Source organism: Miscanthus floridulus, unplaced genomic scaffold (assembly GCF_019320115.1).
Source record: "Miscanthus floridulus cultivar M001 unplaced genomic scaffold, ASM1932011v1 fs_307_2_3, whole genome shotgun sequence".
Lineage (NCBI taxonomy): Eukaryota > Viridiplantae > Streptophyta > Magnoliopsida > Poales > Poaceae > Miscanthus > Miscanthus floridulus.
In genome coordinates, this window is record NW_027096552.1 from 1 (window position 1) to 8,684 (window position 8,684).

Consider the following 8,684-nt stretch of genomic DNA (forward strand, 5'->3'; position numbering starts at 1 on the left):
GTTATCGTTAACGCTAAACAATCGCACTAGGGCAAATTGTGTCGGTGACTAGGGTGAACCGCGTTGTTGATGTCACCGATGTGGTTCACCCTAGTCACCGACGCAATTCGCCCTTGGTCGTTTATGTATAGCCCTAATTCGTCCTAGTACCGATGCAGTTTGCCCTAGTGTGGCGAATTGCATCCGTGATCGAGGGGCAAGATTTAATAATGCATATTGTTCGTAGATTTTACGCATGTAAGAAAAGATTTGACGTACTATATATTGGTTTTGTTTTTTGAAGCTAGATGGCCGACCCGAGAAACATGGATGAGGAGGAGTTGATGATGAATTTTATCAACACTGGCACTCAAGTTGCCGGCGATGATGGTGCTAAAAATAACGTGCAAGAGGATGCAGATGACGGGAGTCAGTACTAGCTCTTGAACAAAATGAGCAACAACATATTGGCCAAGTATATATTTTTTATTATTAGCTATATATATTATCATATGTCTTATGTGTGCTCATGACATTAAAAATAATGTTTATGTTTTGTAGCCCTCTGGATCGACATCAACAACTACAACGAAGAGTAAAAATGTTCGAGGTCCCAAAATGCCATTGGAGGGCCGCTTCATCATCTCGGAGTTCAATGTGGATACAGGCGAACCGGAGGAGCCAAATAAAACAAAATTCATGCACCACTATGGTTACCTTGTAAGGGACCGGCTCCCAATTAGTATCCGCGAATGGAAGAAGAAGACCAATGCTCCTCATATCAGTTTTGTGTCCGATCATGACAAGACGTTAATTTGGAATGATGTCTTGGAACATTTCACCCTCCAAACAGATGGTTATGATGATATAATAGATGGTGATGAATTGAAGGAGCGAGTTAGGGATTGGGCAATGAAGAAGATGGCCACCCAGTTTCAGACTTGGAAGAAACACCTATACATGACGTATGTCAAGAAGAACATAGCACCAGATTTCACTGTCCTAGGCCCGATCTCAAAGCAGAGGCCCTATTGGGATGAGTTTGTATAGTACAAGACATCAGAAGAGGGTGTGAGTCAGGTGATAAAGAACCAACGTAATGCCCAATAGAAGACATACTACCATAACTTGGGATCAGGTAGCTACCCGACTGCCATTAAGAAGTGGAACAAAATGGAAGCAGACCTTCTTGCCAAGGGTATCACACCAGAATCACTCGAGTTGGGAGAGCGTGCAAAGAATTGGTTTTTCGCTCATGGGGGAACACTAGACCAGGAGACAGGGAAGTGCGTTTATGGCGCAAGACTGCAAGAAGTAGCAGAAAGATTGTTTTATGCTCAGAGAGCTACTGCTAGTGGTGCGTTCAGGCCCAACAGAGAGAAGGATGAACTGACATACGCCATCGGGACTATTGAACACGGTGGCCAAACTAGAGGCAAAGGAAGTGTCTCGTGGGAGCATGGATTCCCTCAGGACAGACCTTCCTACAGAAGCCGCCAGAGAAAGAAGGAAGAAGAGGCACAACGGCTCTAGAGGTTGGAGGAAGCGGTGCGTGAAGCACAGGAGCAGGAAAAAAACCTTGAAGCGAGAATGCAGGAGGAAATCAGAAGGCAAGTGCAAATAGCAGTGAGTGCAAGCAAGTAGGCATCAGAGCCAGGAATCAACATTAGCCCCCCTGCTCAGTTGAAAAGCAGCTGCGCTTCCACGGAGATACCAAATCAAGGGGACATAGGACTGCGCTTCCCTGTGGATGACATCACTGAACCTTGTACATCGTGTGAGCTACACATTCTGAAGGAGAATTCCACAATCAAGGTGGCTATCGGTCTTATTAATCCTATCGACCAAACCAAGACACCAAGGATTCATGGGAATATAATCCAAGAAGGATATGCTACCATCTCGGTAGATAAAGCTGAAAAAGATTTTAGTGATTTGCCTCTTGACATTCCTGGAGGTGATGGCGAGAAGACTCTAGGAGAAGCAGAGAAGACATTCATTCTATGGCGTAAGCGCTACATCATCATTCCCGGGATGTCGCCTCCACCTCCTCCTGAACTACCTCACCATAGGTGCGGATGAAAACACTACATCATTAATTTATATTGGCTTAAATAATTAACAATCTGCTCATAATAATATGCCATTCCTTTTTTTTGTAGCAGATCCTCCCCCAACCTAAGTCCAATTGTTCAATCACCAGATCATCATAGTGCTCTGTACGATGACAATGTGTTGGAAGGCGAGGCTGCATCCACACCATCTCCAAGGAGGTCTCCAACGCCACAGGCGCCACCTCCAAGGAGGTCTCCAACGCCGCTGCCACCACCTCCAAGGAGGTCTCCAATGCCTCCCCTACCCCCGCCTACCAAGAAGCCAAGTACTAGCAAGAGGCCAGCCCCGCAAACGAAGAACCAGCCCCCGCCGACAAAGAAAGCCACCGTGAAACCAAGGGCTATTCCCAAAATAATATCTAAAGAGAAGGAAGAAGTAACTGATGCATATAAAAAAGATATGTCCAGATTCTATGACAAACTTAAAAAGGATCAAGAAGCAAGGAGTAACCTGGAGAAACCGTACTTCTTCGTAGCTCCTGATATTCTAAGAAAAAAGGTGGCTTCTTACCAGCAACAACAATGGGAATCTCGTAAGCCGTCCAAAGCAACATTAATGGACTATGACCACACTCTCACCAAGTCAATTGAGGCGACATAGAAAAAGAAGCGAGCAGGGAAAGGAGTTGCACAACTCAGACAACAATTGCACCAATCAGCCCCCCCCCCCGCTAGTTGTTGGTAATGAATATGGTTCGAATTTAGGATTAATGCATCAGACAAACATACCTCCGGATGTCGATTTGGATCACCTTGGTGAATTTATTGAAGAGGTTGGTCTTGACCTTTACCATATGTTTGGTGATGGAAACATTAAGAGTACGACGGAGGTTGATATTTGGAAGAAAAAATTTGTACTAGGCCAGAGTCTATACAACCCTCAAGCCTTAGGTGATCTGGGGACGCAAATGTACCTGCTAAACAAGTGGTACATGCAGGCGTCTACCGGTGGAGACTTCTGCGTTGGTGTCAGAATTAGAGACGAACATTGGTTCCGTGACGATAATATTATGTATGTTGACTTTGCATAATTTCATCAACTATGCCACCTGACCTCTCTGGACAAAGTTATCATTAGCTGCTATTGCCTATAAGTAATAATTCTTTTGATCTATTATTAAACTCATCATATGTGTGTATATGCATATAAATTATCCTAACAAGTACTATATATATGCAGATTTACAATGACAGAGCGGAGAAAGAAAGGCTGCAATAAAATTAGTTTTGTTGATCCCCATATAGTATTCAAAGACCCAGTTACTCCAAAGCCTAATTGAAAGTCTGAGTCAGAGAGTAACCTCATGAACTTCTTAGTGAACCAACGCCACAAGAAGGATATACTCTTTCCCTACAACTTCAAGTGAGTGTTAATAATGTCGATCATCCTTAATGGCTCATATGTTGATTCTAGTTAATGAATGAGTGTTATGTGTTATATCCTATAAACACATGCAGCAATCACTGGATATCGATGGACATCGATCTGGTGAAAAGTCACTTGATAATCTATGACTCGATGAGAAAACCACAACAAGACTACCAAGATACGATAGATATTATCCAGAGGTAATTTCGGTATCTCTAGCAACTATATATACACACAAATATGATGATTAACTATATCTGATGATGTGGTAAATTTTTTATTGGGCAGTGTTTGGAAAACCATTATTGAGAAGCAACACATGGGAAAATGCAAAGCGCCACTGAATGTAATCCCTTTGAAAGTAAGTCCCCTAAATCGCATCATCTTTATTAATTAAACATATAGCTTTCACCGGATCACCAGATTGGATGACAAATCTTTTTCTCGTAAAGTGGTGTCTGAGACAGGAACAGGGGAACAACTACTGTGGTTACTATGTTTGCAAGTTTATCAAGGAGGTCTCCCAAAGAACTCCTAAGAGAGACTCAAAGTACATTAAAAATACACTATATATTTATTTAATTATTATTATTGATTGTGTTACTATGTCTATATATATATGTATGTATGTACATATATTAATTTATTTTCCTTTAATTCAAACCTGTAGGCTCGATGGTTGGAGAAAAAGGTCATACGACAAGACTAGTTCAAAGCAATTCAAGAGTCTATAGCCGGATTTTTTAATGACCAGGTCATCGATTCCAAGGGCAAGTTCTACTTCGACCCAACACTACCATGGAAGCCAAGCTAGAGGATGAGAGGAAACTTGTTATATCACAACAACTGTAATGCAATCTTTTGTAATATATGCACATGAAATAATATAATGTAAAATACACATATGCATGCATGCATGTATATATATATATATATATATATATATATATATATATATATATATATATATATATATATATATATATATATATATATATATATATATATATATATATTTCTCTATTTGAATTATGTCATTTAATACGTTCATTGTGCTTGAACCGAAACATACTATACGCGCGTATAAATGTATTATTAGCAGCGTATAATACAACTTCGAAAACCTATTTTGAAAAGAAAACAAAAAAATGAAAAGAAAAGAAAAAAGAAAAAAAATAACCTTTTGTCCCGGTTGGTATTACCAACCGGGACTAAAGGGTGCCGGCCTCGTGGCATGTCAGGAGGCACCTTTAGTCCCGGTTCCTCACCCGGGACTAAAGGACCCCCTTTAGTCCTGGATGCTTGCTCCCGGGTGGGGAACCAGGACTAGAGGGGGTTCCCCATCGGGAGTAAAGGCCGTCTCTGTACTAGTGGGTGAGCTCCCCTATCCTCTCCCTCTCCATGGAATGGAACTCGTCACATTGATTTGGTCGAAGTACGGAGGTTCTCCGAATCTTTCAAGTCTGCAAAGTTTATAGCCAATTTGAGAGAACTACTTGAACCTAATGACTGGATTCTTCTGGGCGCAATTATTGTATTGCATCCGTCCTTGCCACATTTCCCTCCTTTGTTGCTGCAGCTGTTAGATACTGAATTCTGTGCACTAGGTTCTTAGATCTTTGCTCCTCTGAATTGGGTTCACTTTATAGAGCAGTTCTTAATCAAATTACGAATTGAAAATTGTTACTGGTTCATGGAGTTATGTCTGTCCTTCATCGTTAATCTTTGCCATACTCGATCTGCTAGTTTATGTGCGAACACAAGGTTGACAAGTACCCTTGTGTGTTCGTTTTTGCGTGATGAGTGATTGATCAACGTGATCCACGAATAGGTTGAGTCGGTTACTAACTCTACCATGGCGAAAGCTATGTGTTGTGGTGTGCAGGTGTGGAGCACGGAGGCGGTAGTTGACGGCGAGGTGAAGGTCAAGGAGGACGTGCCATGCCGACGGACCGGGAGCGGTGAAGGATAGACGTGAGGCTTGGACAGAGGGACCTAGAGGCCGGGCGACTAGCCGCGGTGGCTAACACTTGGAACATCAACAAGTGCAAGAAGACATGGAGTGATGGTGTTGACCGGGTTAAGACAGCGGACGCGTGAGTCGAGCAAGGCTCAGGAGGACTTGGCGGGCTGGCCAGTCGAGGACAGCGGTGACATGTGTCGGATGGCGGGGGATGCGTATGGAGTATGCTACCCACGGACGGTTTGATGGTTTGGGTCTCAAAACCATCGGATGGATGGTTTACGGGTTTGGGCCTCAAAACCCGGGCGGAGGTTACGAGGAAGGACGGATGACATGTGGCAGCATCGGGGAGTTCGCGTCGAGGCGAAGCTACCGGTGAGAAGGCGCGGTGGCCGTCAGATCAAGATTACACCAGGTTGGACAACAACGCCCTTGGGCTTAACAGCTCAACTCATTTGTATCCAGGGGCAAAACTGGGAATGTGTAATAGCCCTGTTAAATAGGATGAGGGAGCCCCCATCTCCCTCACCTCTCCCATTTTTCTTTTTCTCCTTTTAGACTTAGGGTTTCTTGCTCTTGAGAGAGGTCCAAGAGCTAAAAAATTCATCCTTGGTTTTCTGAGATTTTTGGTATGGGAATGGAGGCCCGAATCCTCCTCGTGCCCTCCGGAATTCACCATGTTTTTCTGTGATTTTATTCTTCACCGATTTGGTGTGTGCAATTTTTGTTCGTTGCTTTTCTCCTCCCGTTTTTCCCAAATCTTGTAGATCTAGAGTTTGAGTTGATCTCAGGCAATGATTTCTTGGGGATCTATTTGTTCCTAGTCGAATTACATATCTGCAAAATTTGGGATCAAATCATCGAGTGTGGAGTCAGATTGCGTCAATTTCATGTCCGCTCATTTTTCTATTCTCTGTTTTCAGTCTGTGTTCATGCAGGATCTGTTTGATGGGTGGATGCAGTAGCACTACCAGTGCCAGTGCTCCTGCACTGAGCATGCTCAGATGAGGAGCGCGTGCTCACGTCTCTCGTTAGTTCCAACATTTGAAGCTCCCAGGCCAAGTTCGCTAATTTCAATGTTCTTTCGAGTCTATTTATTTCATTTCTCTGTGTTCATCATGTCCTAGAGCAGGGAGAACCAGCAGCATCGCTACAGTGCCTATGCCCCTCCCAGTCTAGGACGAGCAGGAGTCTAGGCTGAGCTACCTGTTCCTCTCTCTGCTCTTTATTTGCCCAGCACAAATCAATGCTCGACCATGAGCTTGTGCTTGCATAGCTCCAAGAGCATATCACGTGAATTGAAATGGTGTTCAGGAAATGTCTCAATCAAGCAACAGTACTTTGAATATTAAATTTGGTCTCAAGCTCATCATTGCATTTTACTGAATCTCTCTTTTTTAGCCAGTTACTGTATCTATATGTGAATTTGCTTTTGCAAGTGTGCTTCGTGCTCATCCATTTAGGAGAAGGCAGGCCTGTCATTGCCGCTGGTAGGCTGTGCACCTTCGAGTGCCGTGCAAATCTAGCTCTGTCCTTCTGAGTATGTTTTGCTGGTGTGTCTCATGGTGATGGTGTCCAGCTCTTGTTGTTTTGTCTGCAGCTCGGTCATTTGAGTTCTGATTCATTTTTGGTTGGTTGCATTGGTTTCGTGGTGTCCCACTGTGTTCCTAGGGAATATCCACCCACTCATTTGGGTCATGGACATCATGGTGTTTGGTTTGCAAGTTTGGCGGTGATTTTGGGACAGTGGCCGAAAAAGTTTCAAAAGAAATTTTACGGCTCCCATTCACCCCCCCCTCTAGTCGTCGTTTTCGGTCCTTCAATTGGTATCAGAGCTGGTTAAGGATCATTCCACCTTAATCGGTCCATGATCCATGAAGGGGACATGGAGCATGGTTCCGGCAAACCACCGCACTTCGATGGGTCCAACTATCCTTATTGGAAGATTCACATGTCTGCGCATCTCTAGGGGATTGATTGGGTCTAGGAAATTTGCGAGGATGCTACTTACATTGTGCTCCCTGTCGTGGCCCGTACCACCTAGGATCACAAGGATCGGCACAATGCAAATAGCAAAGCTTGCAGTGTGCTTTTCTCGAGTCTTTCGCTTTTTGAGTTCGGGCGTGTCTCCGATTATACTACAGCTCGAGAGATCTGGGTGAGGCTTCAGAGCTATCACGAGGGGACCGCATAGGTCAAGACCAGACTCTACGAGACGTACAAGCGTGAGTACGAGAACTTCTCTTAGCTTGATGGCGAGTCCATCGATGCCATGTTTTCCCGCTTTCAGACTATCGTCAACAAAATGAAAGCGAACAAGGCCAACCTACCTTATAGTGATCATGAAAGGGCGCTCAAGCTTCTCTATGCCCTTGATCAGAAGGTATGGGATGTGAAGGTGTCGGCGATTATCGAGTCAGCCAACTATGACACCCTCACCGTCGACGAGCTTTTCAACAAGCTCAAGTCCATAGAGATCGACTACCAAACCCAAGCCAAGCTCAAGAATCCTTCTGCACCAACCATGGCTTTGGTCTTAGGTAGTGGTTCAAGTTCATTGACTAACCCTTCACAAGCTTCTTTCTCTTTGTCATGCTTGATGTCAGTCATAGAGAAGTAGCTAGAGTCTCTTGGGGATGATGAGTTGGCACTCGTCATCAGTTGGTTCTCTCGGTTTCACAACAATCGTTTGAACCACTGACGCAGTGGTGGCCCAAAGGAGGGATGCTATGGATGTGGAGATCCGGGCCACTTTGTTGCACGCTGCCCCAAGAAGAAGCCCTTCACCAACAAGTACGACTCCGGCAAGCGCAAGGATAAGCGCGACTACACCTCCGGCAAGCACAAGGCCAAGGGCGGCTTCGACAAGGAGGTGACCAAGAAGGCGTACCGCAGGAAGGCCAAAGCTCAAGAACGCACCTTCCTCGCCTCCCTCAGTGACCTCGATGACGACTCCGACGATGATCACTCTTCTTCTCCCTCGACTGATGATGAGTCCGAGAAGAAGCGCGAGGACAAGCTCAACAATCTTTGCTTTGTCGCCGGTGCAAACCATGGTGGGTTTTGCACTATGGCGGTTGACGGTGGAGCAAAGCTCAAAAAGGACGTCGACGTCGACGACGATGAAAACAAGGTACCACCCACACTTGACTCACTTATGCTTGAGCTTGATACTATGAATGATACATTGATGAGTCAAGATAAGTTGCTTAAGCGTGCTGCCCGTGAGAGAAAAGAGTTTAAGGACCAGCTAAAGGTT

At 44.5% G+C, this 8,684-nt stretch overlaps 1 pseudogene; it reads left to right on the forward strand.

Annotated features, from left to right (window-relative positions):
* Positions 1 to 546: 546 nt before the first annotated feature.
* Positions 547 to 2,022, forward strand: LOC136531221 (uncharacterized; annotated as a pseudogene).
* The last annotated feature ends 6,662 nt before the right edge of the window (positions 2,023 to 8,684 follow it).